Source organism: Euleptes europaea, chromosome 3 (assembly GCF_029931775.1).
Source record: "Euleptes europaea isolate rEulEur1 chromosome 3, rEulEur1.hap1, whole genome shotgun sequence".
NCBI classification, from domain to species: Eukaryota; Metazoa; Chordata; class Lepidosauria; order Squamata; family Sphaerodactylidae; genus Euleptes; species Euleptes europaea.
The window spans coordinates 98278197-98294031 of NC_079314.1; the positions used below are offsets into that span (position 1 = coordinate 98278197).

At 43.7% G+C, this 15835-nt stretch overlaps 1 protein-coding gene across 1 annotated transcript in view; it reads right to left on the minus strand.

Moving 5' to 3' along the window:
- Positions 1–15835, minus strand: part of SYN3 (synapsin III) — a 222028-nt gene that overhangs the window by 27160 nt on the left and 179033 nt on the right. The gene's annotated exons all lie outside the window — the stretch shown is intronic.

The window sequence follows — 15835 nt, forward strand, 5'->3', positions numbered from 1 at the left end:
CTGCCTTGGGAGGAAAAAGATGTGATCGTTTAAAACACTCCAAGGAGTAATTGTCAACCGCTCCTAACTCACTGTTATGCACGTTAAAACGGTGCAACTTCCAAGGGGCATAATTCCGTTAAGGATCGCATCCAGATTAGACTGCTGTAGCGTGCTCTACGTGGAGTTGCCTTTGAAGAATGCTTGGAAAATGAAGATTAGTACAAAATGCAGCTGCCAGCCAGCACTTTAACTGGGGCTTGTTGTATGCAGCATATAACTCTGGCCCTGCTCCATGTTCACTGATTGCCAATTCAAAATGCTGGTTTTTGACCTTTAAAGTCCTAAAATTATTTATTTATTTATTGGATTTATATCTCCCCCTTTCCCGACAAAAGTCGGACTCAGGGCAGCTCACCACCAGAAAAATAGCAATGTAAACAACAATACATCATTAACAGCACAATACAAAATTATACTTAAAACCTATTAATTAAAGTTCTAAAAATTTGAAAGTTCTAAAAATTCCAGATGGCGCCTTTCACTAACAATGGCAAGGTAACCAGTCGGGGAGGGATAGGGTAAGGATAGAAATAGAGTTGGGAGGCCCGTTAAGATGGAGCCGTCACTGTCCTCAACCATAGGCCTGGTGGAACATCTTGGTCTTTCAGGCCCTGTGGAATTGAGCCAAGTCCCACGGGTCCCAGGTCTCACGTGGCAAGAGAGTTCCACCAGACCGGAGCCAGAGCTGAAAAGGCTCTGTTTAAGGACAGCTGGATACTTCTTGGGCCGTGGACCACCATTAAGTTGTTATTAGATGAGCATAGTGCTCTTTGGGGGGTATATCGGAAGCAGCAGCCCAGCAGGTACAAAGGTCCCAGACCATTTAGGACTTTGAAGGTCAACCCCATAACCTGGAACCTGATCCAGTGTTCAACCTGGAGCCAGTGCAGCTGGTAGAGCACTAGTTAGATATGCGCTCTCCCTGGGGTGCCCGTAAGGACCCTCTCCGCTGCATTCTGGACCAGCTGAAGTTTCTGAAGCAGTCTCAAGGGTAGCCCTGTATAGAGTGAGTTACAGTACTACAGTAAAGCCTGGAGGCGGTGGGGTGGGTCAGTAGGTCATAATCGACCATGTCAAATGCTGCTGTAAGATCTAATAAGAACAGCAGCGCTGACCCGCCTCAATCCAGCTGCCTCCAGAGATCATCTGTGAGGGCAACCAGTGCCGTCCGTCCCATGGCCAGGCCAGAAGCCAGACTGAAATGGGTCCAGAGCCAATGTGTCCTCCAGGAAAGCCTGGAGCTTTTCTGCTACCGCTCCCTCAACTACTTTACCCCGGAATGATAGATTTGACACTGGCAGTAACTGGCTGGATCACTAGGATCCAAAGATGGTCTCTTCAAGAGTTAGGGTTGCCAACCTCCAGGTACTAGCTGGAGATCTCCCACTATTACAACTGATCCCCAGCCGATAAAGATCAGTTCACCTGGAGAAAATGGCCGCTTTGGCCATTGAACTCTATGGCACTGAAGTCCCTCCCCTCCCCAAACCCCACCCTCTTCAGGCTCCACCCCAAAAACCTCCTGCCAGTGGCAAAGATGGACCTAGCAGCCCTATCAAGAGTGGTCTCATCATTGGCCTGGGCCCAAGATATCTGAAGGTCTGTCTCTTTACCCCTGAACCTACCCAAACTCTTAGCTCAGGTATGAGACCTACTACTATGTTCCACAAGTTTCGGTAAAACAGAGACCCAGAGGAGACCTTTTTCTGTTGCAGTATCTGGAGTACTCTTCCAAGGGAGCCTTGCATAGCCCAACTCTTCATGATTTTTGATGGAACCAAAAAAGATCTAGATCAGTACTACTCTGGAACTCATGTGTATGTTACATGACATCAAGTCACTTCTGATTCATAGCAACCCTATGAATCAATGTCCTCCAAATCATCCTATCATTAACAGCCTTGGTCAGGCCTTGCAAACTGAGGGCCAAGCTGACAGGAAGGAAGTAGTGGCTTCCTTTATAGAGTCAATCCATCTCATGTTGAGTCTTCCTCTTTTCTTGCTGACTTTGACTTTTCCTAGCATTATTCTCTTTTCTAGTGACTCTTGTCTTCTCATACTATAACCAAAGTATGATAGCCTCAGTTTAGTCATTTTAGCTTTTAGGGACAGTTCAAGCTTGATTTAATCTAGAACCTACTTATTCGTCTTTTTGGTGGTCCACAGTATCCATAAAACACTCCTTGAACACCACATATCAAAGGAATCTACTTCCTTCCTGTCAGCTTTCTTCATTGTCCAACTTTCACACCCATACATAATAATAGGGAACACTATAGCATGAATTAACTTGATTGTGGTTGACAGTGACACATCTTTACACTTCAGAATCTTTTCTAGCTCCTTCATAGCTGCCCTTCCCAGTCTCAATCTTCTTGGTTTCAGTCTACCTTTTGGTTGATGATGGAACCAAGGAAATCTCTAACAATTTCAACTTCTTTATCATCAACTTTAAAGTTGAGTAATTCCCCAGTAGTCATTACTTTTGTCTTCCTGATGTTCAGCTGTAGTCTTGGCTTTGGCACTTTCCGCTTTAACTTTCACCAGTAGTTGTTTCAAGTCTTCGCTATTTTCTGCCAGTAATGTGGTATCATCGGCATATCTCAAATTATTAATGTTCCTTCCCCCAATTTTCACGCAACCTTCATCTAAATCTAATCCAGCTTTCCTTATATGTTCTGCACATAGATTGAAGAGACAAGGAGAGATAACACATCCCTGTCTAACACCTTTGCCAATTGGAAACCCTTCTGTTTCTCCATATCCTGTCTTAACTGTGGCCTCTTGTCCAGAGTACAGGTTGCGCATCAAAACAATCAGATGCTGTGGCACATCCATTTCCTTTAAAACCAGCCATAGTTCTATCATAGAGACATGATAGAGGTCTAAAAAATTATGCATGGACTGGGTGGGGAGAGTGGATATGGAGAAGTTTTTCTCCCTTTCCCATAATACTAGAACCTGAGGTCATCCACTGAAGCTGAAGGGTAGGAGATTAAGGACAGACAAAAGGAAGTACTTCACACACTCGCTGCCACAGGATGTGGTCATGGTTAGCAACTTGGCAGGCTTTAAAGGGGAGTACGGTAGACAAATTCATGGAGGACGAGCTATCATTGGCTACTAATCATGATGGTTATCTACTCCCTCCAGTGCCTAGGGCTGCCAGCCTCCAGGGGGGCCTAAGGATCCCCCAGAATTACAGCTCATCTCCAGACTACAGAGATCAGTTGCCCTAGAGAAAATGCATGCTTTGGAGGGTGGACTCTATAGCATTGTACCCCAATGAGGTCCCTGTCCTCCCTAGGCTCCGTCCTCATATCTCTAGGAGTTTCCCAACCTGGATCTGGCAACCCTACTCCCCCATCCTCACTGGTAGCTAGGGGGGACCTGGCAACCCTACCAGTACCAGAGGCAGTATGTCTCTTTATATCCCTTGCTGGGGAGCACGGACAGGAGGATGCTGTTGCAGTCATCCTGCTTGTGGGCTTCCTAGAAACCACTGATTGGCCACTGTGAGAACAGAATGCTGGGCCTCTGGTCTGATCCAGCATGGCTCATCTCATGTTCTTAAGGTTTCCTCTTTCCAGAATTTAGGTTGGATTAACATAAATTTTAACTTTCACACAGAGCTTCTGACTGAGGCAGCTTGACTGAATCAAACCACTATTGGACTATATACATGCCTTTGGGAGTTTGTCATTTTGTATTTATGTGGAACATAATCAACATAGAGTCTTAAAAAGAGGAATGTAGCGCACAGCTGTAAGCAAAAAAGACCCTAAAATTTCACAAGAAAGGAAACTCAATAAGGCCCTTGGCAGAAGCATGGTCAATCTTTCCAGGGGCCTCTGGAAGAGCTAGAGTGACTCATCCCTGGGTTGCGATGACGACATTGCACAACCTGCCCCTGGAGTCACTTATTAGCTTATTAAAAGGATTGCAGTATAAAGAAAAAAGCTGTGTGCCTCAGTACAGAACAGTGCATACCAATTAATTCTAGCAACAGTCTTTAATAGTGTCATTTCCAGTTCTGTTTGTTCTTACAAATATTGGTCTAGTTCTCAAGGTCACACCTTCCATTCAGATGGAGGTCCCTGATCTAGGGTTTTTAGGCATGGTTCCTCCCCCCCCCCATGACTGTGGCCCCATATTGCTTCGCTTTACTCCCTGATTTGTGCATACATTTTTGTGTCTTTAGTTTTCTCTTCCCCCCCCCCCCCGGGGGGGTTTCAGTTCTTTTGAGACCACTTTTACAATGGTCTTTTTCTTTGTGTTTAATGTTTTTGTCGGTTTTCTTTGTCCTGCCCATTCCCACCCATCTTCAACCCACATTTCAATGACTGGATTGTTGTCATCACAAACCACGCCCTATCCTCCCCTCGCCCTTATAATAGGGTTGCCAAACTCCAGCTGGTGGCTGGAGATCTCCCGCTATTACATCTGCTCTCCAGCCAACAGAGATCAGTTCATCTGGAGAAAATGGCTACTTTGGAAGGTGGACTCTTTAGCATTATGCCATTGAAGTCCCTCCCTTCCCCAAACCCGCCCTCCTCTGGCTCCACCCCCAAAATCTCCAGGTATTTCCCATCCCAAAGCTGGCAACCCTACCTTGAAATAAGTGGTTTCATTTTCAATTTTTAAAAATACAATTTATATTGAGATATCAATATAAGCATGAGCACACACATACACACACAAACCATTTTAAGTTTAGTGGGTTCTTTCATTTTTTTAAAGCCTCTAGCACCTTCCCTTGTGCAGATATGTCTTTTTCCTTATAGCTCTAGGGGGGTGGGGTGAAGTGCTAGAGACTTACTTTTTGAAATGAAAGCTGGGAATTCAGAGAACCAGTGGCAGCTCAACAAGGGTGGCAGCAGGAGTGGTAGTGGTGTGCTGCCTGAAGCCACTGCCTGAGGTAGGGACTGTTTGCCACCATCCTCTACTCCTCAGCGTGGTGTAGTGGTTAAGAGCGGTGGTTTGGAGCGGTGGAGTCTGATCTGGAGAACCGGGTTTGATTCCCCACTCCTCCACATGAGCGGCCGAGGCTAATCTGGCGAACTGGATTTGTTTCCCCACTCCTATACATGAAGCCAGCTGGGTGACCTTGGGCTAGTCACAGCTCTCTCAGTCGCTCCTACCTCACAGGGTGTCTGTTGTGGGGAGGGGAAGGGAAGGTGATTGTAAGCCGGTTTGATTCTCCCTTAAGTGGCAGAGAACGTCAGCATATAAAATCCTCCTCCTCCTCCTCCTCCTCCTCCTCCTCCTCCTCCTCCTCCTCCTCCTCCTCCTCCTCCTTCTTCTTCTTCTTCTTCTTCTTCTTCTTCTTCTTCTTCTTCTTCCACCTCCCCTGAGTCAGAGCAGATCAATCTCCTTCCCTCTTCCTCAACTTAAACGCAACGTGGCAAACCTTGCCCGCCCAACAGGACTTCCTGAAGTTTTGCAAGAGTTCTGGAATGCTGCGCTTGTGTTTAGAGATGCCTGGGGCATCATGAGGAAAAGAGCGGTTGGTGTTCCAGGTACTGGGTGGGGAGGCAGTGGAGGCGCAGGTGAGGCAGTGGCAGACGCTGCTATCCCTCCCCCCACTCTGCACCCAAGGCCACCACCTCAGCTAGAGAGCCAGCGTGGTGTAGTGGTTAAGAGCTGTGGTTTGGAGCGGTGGACTCTGATCCGGGTTTGATTCCCCACTCCTCCACATGAGCGGCAGACGCTAATCTGGTGAACCGGGTTGGTTTCCCCACTCCTACACATGAAGCCAGCTGGGTGACCTTGGCCTAGTCACAGCTCTTAGAGCTCTCAGCCCCACCAACCTCACAGGGTGTCTGTTGTGGGGAGGGGAAGGTTTGATTCTTCCTTAAGTGGTAGAGAAAGCCGGCATATAAAAATCAACTCGTAGAACCAGAGTCAGTGGGGTACAGTGGTTAGTGTGTCAGATCTCAGACTTGTGTCAGATTTGTGTCATGGAAGCTTGCTGGGTGACCTTGGGCCAGTCACTCTCTCTCTCAGCCTGACCTCTCTTACAGGGTTGTTGTGAGGATAAAATGGAGAAGGAAGAAACACGCACTAACATGAGCATCATTGAGGAAAGGCAGAGTGATAATGTGGCAGATAAACAGATGGCGTGGTTGGTGGGCTGCATTTGGCTTGGTGGACCACATATTGTGTAGTTTGGCTCTTGTTGAATTCAGAGACTCAAGCCAAGTATTTTAAGGTTCTAGCTCTCATGGCTGTAGAACAAAGTGTTAAAAAGTTATACAAAGGCACTAAAGGATTAGAAACCACATGGCGTGTTTTAAATGCCCAATTCATTATACTTTTTCAGCTTTTGTGATTTTTAATTCCATAAATCAAGATAAAATATCAATAGGTTTACAAGCCTAACAAATAGCCATTAGAGAATGTCCTGCTTTCACAATGGCATCAGGAACAACCAGTATATAAATGACGCACACCATCCCCTATTTGTCATTCTTCACAGAGCTGATTAGTTATTTGTGCGTTGCAAGTACTATTTAAAAAGCACAGTCCTTTTTGCCACCTGCTAAGAATAAATGCATTCTCCCACAAGCTAAGGAGATCCTTTTGAAAAACTGCAAATATACAATTTGCTGTGTATTTGCGAAGCTGCGGCGGTCTGTTTGATCAGCAACGTACTCATTCCAAAACCATCAGCTGAACCATCAGCTGCTGTTTGCTACCAACCATATTTGCAAGCCTCTCTCCTTAGATGACAAGTTTCCCAAGGAAGGGCTAAAGATTAGTCTATGGCTCAGGAAGAGCGACACACACGCATGCACGTGAGGGCAAAATTCAGCATAATCAAGCACAAGATATTTCTCAAATAGAAGAAAAAGAAGAGTTGTTTTTTTACGCCGACTTTCTCTACCACTTAAGGGAGACTCAAACTGGCTTACAATCACCTTCCCTTCCCCTCCCCACAACAGACACCCTGTGAGGTAGGTGGGGCTGAGAGAGCTCTAAGAGAGCTGTGACTAGCCGAAGGTCACACAGCTGGCTTCGTGTGTAGGAGTGGGGAAACAAACCCAGTTTAGAGTCCGCCGCTCATGTGGAAGAGTGGGGAATCAAACCCGGCTCTCCAGATTAGAGTCCACTGCTCCAAACCACCGCTCTTAACCACTACATCATGATAGCTTGCCTGATGCTTTGATGCTTACAGAGCAAAAAAGCCAAATGGCAGGCTTAGCTCTATACCCTGACTGACATAAGTCACTTCAGGAGTAGCCAGTCATTTGCTCAAAACAGGATGGACAAGTGACTAACCCACAAGGCTGTTGTTCTGTGGAGTTTGATCTTCGTTTAGGCTGAGCTTCAGTAGAACTCTGGCTCTGTGGAAATATTCCTTTGAGCTAGTTCTTTATGACAACTGCAAGTATCTTGGAAAAGGCAAGGCTCACCCGTAGCAGGATTGAGCTGTTTGCTGCTGAAGACAAAAAATTAATTTGCTTCTTTCCTTCCCAATGCATCCCAGGGGAAGAGGAATTGTGTTTCACCCTTGTAGGTTTTTGAAATAACAGCTCAATTGTATTTAAAAACACAGGGCCTAAAATGCAGGCTTCCTAAAAAGCACAAACATAATTTCAAATATTACCAACACATAACAGTTGATGTTAGTACATAAAATGACCAAAATCTGACTAGACGCGTTTCGGCCTTTTACAGACCTTCCTCAGTGGTCATACATACACAATTTTACAATTAGGGTTGCCAGGTCCCTCTTTGCCATCGGCGGGAGGTTTTTGGGGCAGAGCCTGAGGAGGGTGGGGTTTGGGGAGGGGAGGGACTTCAATGCCATAGAGTCCAGATACCAAAGCGGCCATTTTCTCCAGGTGAACTGATCTCTATCGGCTGGAGACAGTTGTAATAGCAGGAGATCTCCAGCAAGTACCTGGAGGTTGGCAGCCCTATTTACAATACACATCCTTCCATATACACAAACGTTGTACAAGGTAACAATATATATAAAAGTCTTTTGGAAGGAGAAAAAAGAGGGGTGAAAAAATCCAATTAGTATTACCTTAATAAATAATATAACCAATTAAAAAAATGAAATTACATGTTTACCTTTTATTCTGTGTGGTTTTATGTTAAAATAGCTAGTCCATACATCTTAAAACATGGCTCACAGCTCACACCTGGGTCAGGTGGGCAAAGTTCTTTCCAAACACCTTAAGGTAGAAATTCTTAAACTAGAAGTACCAGGGACTGAAACTGGGACCTTCTGTATGTAGTGTGTGTGATGTACCACTGAACCATTGTGAGGAATCCTCCTTACAAGCTTTGAAAAAGCAGTGTGTTTTAAGAATTATGAAGAACCTGGCTGTTTTTCCCTTTATCAAGGCAGAGGAAAGTAAAAGAACCGGCTCCTATCTTAGGACTCAGGAAATTAGGTTCATATGTCACTTATGGCATTAATTCCTGCAGCATAGCATTTCCCATCCCCCAACATCCATTAAACTCTCCTTTTTGGGGGTGCTAAATTGAAATAAAATGAAAAATGAAAGTATCTGGAGGACAGATGTGTAGTTCAGCTTATTTAGAAACTGGAGATAATAGAAATGTCAAAAGACTGCTTGTTCCTATGGAACACATGTTGCAGGGTTTTTCTTTTCCATCTTGAGCAGCTTTGGTTATGTATCCAAGATGGGCGCTGCTAATTTAGTATTCAATAACCACTTCTAAAGTTCATGTCACATATTTGGTCCTTGGTGCATGGGAGTGATTGTGAAACCGGTTTCAGTCCAGACATTTTCTTTTCCTCTGACAGAACAGAAACAGAGGTAGCCTGGATCAGATCTTTTGGTTCTGTTAGCAGATTAGCCTGTTTTGGATCACGGCCAGTGATCTGCAAGAAATAGGGCAATCCTAGAAGGGCCCATTTCCTTGCTTCTGGAAATAAGCATCAGGGTTAGCTTGAGAATAGGGTTGCCAGGTCCCTCTTTGCCACCGGCAAGAGGTTTTTGGGGCAGAGCCTGAGGAGGGTGGAGTTTGGGGAGGAGAGGGACTTCACTGCCATAGAGTCCAATTGCCAAAGTGGCCATTTTCTCCAGGTGAACTGATCTCTATCGGCTGGAGATCAGTGGTAATAGCAGGAGATCTCCAGCTAGTACCTGGAGGTTGGCAACCTTACTTGAGAAAGAGGATGTATGTCATGACCAGCTGTCAAATCCTAAGCAAAGATGGGTGGAGTGCTCTACAAAGTGGGTCAGGGTGAAGTGAACAATGAAAGGAAAACATAAGTCAATTACTGGCTTAGGTCAAAGAATCACCTGACCTTGAAAGTCTTATAAAAGCCTCCGTCTATCACTTGACTTGCCCAACCCTGTACAGTGCAGTACTGTGGGTGGTACAAGTCAAGCTTGTTGTCTTATAATTACTTCTTTTGGCTACAGTTGATCAGTGGTGTAGGCCTACTTATAACATTAATCCTAACTCTAACCTTAAATACAAAACACAAAAAAGGAACCACAAAAGAGAAAGCAAGGGACAAAAAAAAAAAAAAAAAAAAAAAAAAGATTATACGAGCACACGAAAATATGAGCGAGAAAACAAACTGTGCCCCAAAAAGCAATTCAATAGTAAATGCCATGGTCTACAATAAAACTAATTCATTTGGTAATGGTGTTTAATTTGGTATTATTAAGGCAAAGATAATTAAAAGGAGTAAAGGATGTCACACCATTAAAACAGTGTATTTTTTAGATGAGACTGAAAGGAAATGTCTGCCTATGACAGAAAGGGTGAGTGAAGAAACGTGGAGAAATTGGTGACTGTGGCTGGAAAAAAGAAAGTCTCCAATAATTTAAACTGTAAGGGTTAATAAAGTCCTTTGTAAAAACAAGAATGTTCTAAAAATACATAAAAGTGTAAAAGGTAATTTATTGGGTAAAACTTGAAAAAGTTGTAACAAGTTTAAAAATGTAGCATGGTTTTAAATTCCATAAAATCTATTTTCCTTTAAAAAAAAAATCTATTTTCCTACTGTATATCCCTACACCTAATCTCTGAACCGTAAATCTAACCCTAGCCTCTAACAGTAACTTTAACATGAGCAGCTCAACCCAAGACACTAACTAAAACCCTGTAACCCTAACCCTAGCTGGCTGTGTAGTCCAGCTCAACCAGGAAAAGGCTTTTGACAAGATAAACCAGAATTACTTGTAGGAGGTTTTAAGGTGGCAGGGAATTCCCATGGCTTTTGTGGAGAGTTTGAGGATGCTGTATAAGGAGGCTGAAGTGACCCTGTAGGTAAGTAGTTGGAGAAGAAATCTGATTGGATAGAACTTGGGACTCAGTCAAAGATGTCAATTGAGCTCCTTCCTTTATGAAGGAGGCTGAAGGAATAAAAGGAGCAGGAAACGTGCCTGGTGTGTGGCGGGAAATCAGAGGAATACAATATCAAGAGGAGCCCCTTTGGTGGAAATCTTTAGGAGGCGCTGCAAGTCTTGTTTGTTTCCAAGGGTTTTTGATAGGGTATGAATAGCAGGCATCTTGGGAAGGAGTGTATTTGGGACTAGATGAAATACTACAAGATATATCAAAAACTAAGAGATACAGGAGGTAAGTAGCAGGACGGGAGATGAAGAAGAGAGGGTGGAGAAAAAGTAGATTACTCTACGGTTGGGGGTAGGATTAGGTTTACAAGCATTAGGTTATTGTTAAAAGATTTGGTTTAGGCCTACAAGGCTAGATTAAGGTTTCGTCCAGGCCGGATTGTTAGAATTTCTGTTAGGTGATTGGAGTTAGGTTTACTGGGTATGTTAGTAGTGTTTGTGGATTACGTTCGGATTAGCATTATGGGGGCAAGGTTAGTGTCGGACTTGGAAACAAAATAGGAGTCAGCCCAGTTGATACAGAATTGATGTTACATGAGAATTGCAATGGCCCCTGAACATTAGTATGCGGTCCATTTTGTACGAGTGGAAATTTCCAGACTGTCTTCAAAGGCACATATAGCACATCACAGTAGCCTGGTCTGGATGTTACCAAGGTACGTGTGACAGTGTCTAGGTTAGCTCCAGGAATAAATGCAGCTGGTGAATCAGCTCAAGCTGGTTAAAAAACCCCCCAGCTCCCAACCACTTCTGCTATCTGTTCCTATAAGGATAGTGAATAGTGCAACAATAGCCCCAATATTTCAAGATGCTGGCAGTTCAAGGATCCCTTGGGAGACGTCTATGAAAAGACTAAGACCAGCTGTAAAAGTTGCCGGTTGATCTCCCCTCACCCTTGTCAATTTTCCTAGGCCCATGTTCCTTGGAAATCAAAGAACCTGACTAAAGAATCAAGAGATTCTTGCAAAAAAAAAAAAAAAGTATTTGAACATCTTGATCACGTCTTCTTATGTTAAAAACTGGTATTAGGTTTCATGCATCTAACATGGGGTTTTCCTTTCCAATCACCAGATATAGGACATAGTGACAGTGATATTTTTGACCAGCTATTTTCGGTAAGGAGAGACTGCTGATATGAGTCAGAGTGTGCATGAATGGGATGCTTCATTGTATGCTGTGAGTTGTTCTAAGAAAATATTTGTCCCTTGTCAAATAGACTTTTACTTTTTCCCTTTCCTCTTGAAAGCAAACAGTTTTTGACGTCTTTCGTTTTAGAACCTTGTTTTTTTTTTTTCATTTTCGTTCCCAGCCTTGGAAAACTCCTGGTGATGAGTTGGCCGTCCCCTTTAAAAGGCTTTTGGTGTTTTAACAAGACATGGTGTTTATTTTTTTGGCTAAATTTAACAACAACAACAACAAAATCCCACATCCTGCATAAGAAAATAATGTTGACTGTGGCATTGTGAACAACAAGCTTTTAGTTTTCAATGCTGTAAAATCATTTGATCCATGAATTGAATTAGGAAGGTATTTTTCAAGAAGTTCTGGGGCTGGTATGGATCTGAAGGGAGCTCTTTTACCGGTCTAATTAGAGATGCCTAAAAATAAAATCAGAGTAACAAAAATATACATAACCCATAAATGGGAGCCGTTCTTTTCCTTCACTCTGGCATTTATCTCCTTTCTGTGATATCTGGTCAGGGAAGGGTGAAGGGCCTGTTTGAGGGAATTTGCTACTCTGAGCTCTGTTCCTGGGGCACTCAAGGGTCAGTTTACCACATAACTGGCAAATATTCACACAGTGAATGCCTAATGCTGCACAGAAAGTCCAGGGACGAGACATCTGGAGGAAAATGGTGTCCACTTATCCTTCTCTATAAAGAAAGATGTCTTCCTTCCTCTATCCATAACAAGCCTGGAAAAAAAAAACACAACTCACTTTGATGCTTCTATTTCCCTTAATAACCATCAGAAGTTCTGTTCTGGGTTTTGCAGAGAAATAGTTGTAAAGAACCCTGTGGCTGTGCCTTTAAAGCATTTGGCTTTTGCCCCTCACCCCAAGAGCTGGCTCTCCCACTATTCCTTGGGCCTAGGGTTGCCAAGTGCCAGGTGGTGGTGGGCAAACCCCCGCCAATCCACCTGGCTGCCCGCTGACCAGCTGAGGGTTGGCAGGCGACGCACCTGCCCATGGCGTCACGTCACCTCCGGTTGTAAACTGAAGCACCACATCACAAGGGGCTGTTTACCACACAAACTCCCAGTTTGAGTGGTAAATGGCCCCTTGCGATGCGTTTTACACCCGGAAGTGCCGCATCACAATGGGCCTTTTACCACTCAAACTCCCAGTTTGAGTGGTATAGGCCCATTGCGATACAGCACTTCCGGGTGTAAACCGGAAGTGACGCAATCGCGTTACATGCCGACGTACCCATGCAACCCCCCCCCACCAGAAAAACCTCCCACTGGAGGAGAAGAGGGACCTGGTAAGCCTACTTGGGCCACATCAGGGTAGTCCAGTGATAATTAGAGGGTGTCCTTTGATGACAGACATCCTTTGTTGGGCTCTGCCAGCATGGTGTAGTGGTTAAGAGCAGTGGTTTGGAGCGGTGGACTCTGACCTGGAGAACCGGGTTTGATTCCCCACTCCTCCACATGAGCAGCAGAGGCTAATCTGGTGAACTGGAGTTGTTTCCCCACTCCTACACACGAAGCCAGCTGGGTGACCTTGGGCTAGTCACAGTTCTATTAAGAGCTCTCTCAGCCCCACCTACCTCACAGGGTGTCTGTTGTGGGGAAGGGAAGGTGGTTTGAGTCTCCCTTAAGAGGTAGAGAAAGTTGGCATATAAAAACCAACTCTTCTTCTTCTTCTTCTTAATGAGCAGGACACCTAGAGAAGGTAGGCTGGATGGACATATCCTTGTTTCACTTTTCCTCTCCATGAAAAAAGCTAACACGAATTAGACCAACAACAACAACAAAAGGTTGGAAAGAAGTCCCAATCAAAATTGTATGCATTGTCTCTTGTCAATATTAGAAAAGTACCTTATGCTGATTTTGGAATTGCTGGAAGATCATTTTATTTGGGATGATAATAGGAGGTAGGTCAAGGTTGCCGGAGATTGTGGTTAGGGTGAATATTTAAGATGAATTTAGGCGAGGACCCTAAGATTCAAGGAGCGCATGATCAAGATCATGTAGCACTTGTCACTCTTCCATTAACATCCCGCCAGCTGCCTTCTCACGCTCACAACTCAGGCTGTTCGATTCATACATAATACCAGTTGCACAGGCAGCTGCTTGAAATGTGACTGCTCCATATGGAAGGTCATTCATTGTGAAACCACTCGCTCTGTGGTTCTCACAGTTTCATCACTGGAAGAGCTGAGCAGAGTTCCATTTGTGTAACTGTGATTGCTAGAATCACCCACATGGCAGTATTCATGTAAAATCTTGGTCAAAGACTGGCATAAGGTCGTTGTTTTATCACCCTTTCTGAGTGCAAATTTCTATCCATGTTAAAGACAATGAGGATACAACCTTTCCAGGCTAATTTATTTTGAATTAAAAGGTTTTGTATATGTGGTATAAACAAGGCCGGAGATTATGGTGAGGTTTGTGTGTGGGGAGACCCTAAGCAAAATGTCCTACTGTGTCCTCCCCACTAGGCCCTCTGCCCCATCATGTATACCCATGTATACACTCTTCTGGAGGTGCCATGATACTATCCTGATATGTGACTCTCTTAATGCTCCTTTAAAATCTGTCAGCCCTAGCTGTGGTGCCAGCGTGATGTAGTGGTTAAGAGTGGTGTTTTGGAGCAGTGGCGTCTGATCTGGAGAACTGGGTTTGATTCCCCACCCCTACACATGAGCGGCCGAGGCTAATCTGGTGAACTGGATTTGTTTCCCCACTCCTACACATGAAGCCAGCTGGGTAACATTGGGCAAGTCACACTCTCTCAGCCCGACCTACCTCACAGGGTGTCTGTTGTGGGGAGGGGAAAGGAAGGTGGTTGTAAGCCGGGGTTTGATTCTTCCTTAAGTGGTAGAGAAAGTCGACATATAAAAACCAACTCTTCTTCTTCTTATTGCTACCTGATTCTTTCAACCAGCAGTGTCAGGGATTGAACCTGGGATCTTCTGCATGCCAAGCAGATGCTCTGCCACTGATCCACAGCCCCTCCCAATTGAACCAGAAGGGACCCAGCAAATGACTTTTAAACTGCAAAGCTAAATTCCTTTTAGCATAAACAGGACACAGTTAAGGTCCACATAAAAAATGCAACAGAGCAACAATAAAGGAAATCTGGGGTGTGACCACTTCCCAAAATTCTATCCTGCCTAAAGGTTACTCCAGCTGGAAACCTTGGCTTGAAGAGCAAAGGATAATAAGCACACCTGATTTCTCCTTTGCTGTGATGTGGTTGTATTGGCCAGATGGATTTCAAAATTCATGTCCACTGGCTCTGTTCACAGCTGGCACTAGATAAATAAGGTTGTTCAAACGGTAACGCATTAACAACAGTGCTATTTTTAACAGCTACAATAATTTAATCTTGTGTTCCTGCGTGAGTATAATTAAATTTTTGCACAAATTGAAACATGGAGAATTGAAATGTTATTTTGCCTTTAAAACATTTGGGAGTTTAACTTTGAGGATTACTCTTAAAAACAAATCCTAAGCTTTTCTGATGAATTTCAGAAGAATGGTAGGTAATAAAATGTCAAATATAATACTTGTTCAACTTTATTAAACCGTAATTGGGAGTTTGAAACAAATTCAGTTTAGAAGATTATACATTTGAACTGTCCAAAATATCCCAGTTTGTCTCAATGAGAGAAAGAAGAAAGAAAAGGCAAAACCTTTTCAAAAGCTGGTTACCTTCTATTGATCTTTGATCATACCTTTGGTTGTTTTTCTTAAATTTATCTTATTTTGGATTTGTCTGATCTTTTGGTTTTAAAGATATGTATGTATCTCAGTGAGAAAGGTGGGCTATAAATACAGTAAATGGTTAAATATCTGGGTTCGTCTGAATACTTTTTGCTGCTTTATTGCATAATGTGCATTTTTAAAATGATGTCACTAATAAGACAAATAAAAATACATTCTGCAAGCGATTTTGAGTTAGGAAAATGTAAAAATTTCAGCCACTCCAATGAATGCTAGGTTCATTTGCCATTTATTAAATTACGTATTCCTGTGATTCTAGAGAGCTCTAGCATTTGCCTGGGACTGAGCTTAGCCTTTTCTGTTGAAGCCACTACAGGTTCTGTATGCAAGGCAGAGACCCAGAACTGAATGAGAGAAGAGACCATTGTTAGGTCCCTATAGGAGAATGTTGTTTTCAGGTCTCTGGTAATTCAGAATTTTACATAATTTTGCATATAGAGAAAGGATAAATCCATGATTGTATTTAATGGGTGGGCGGGGAGAAAGAG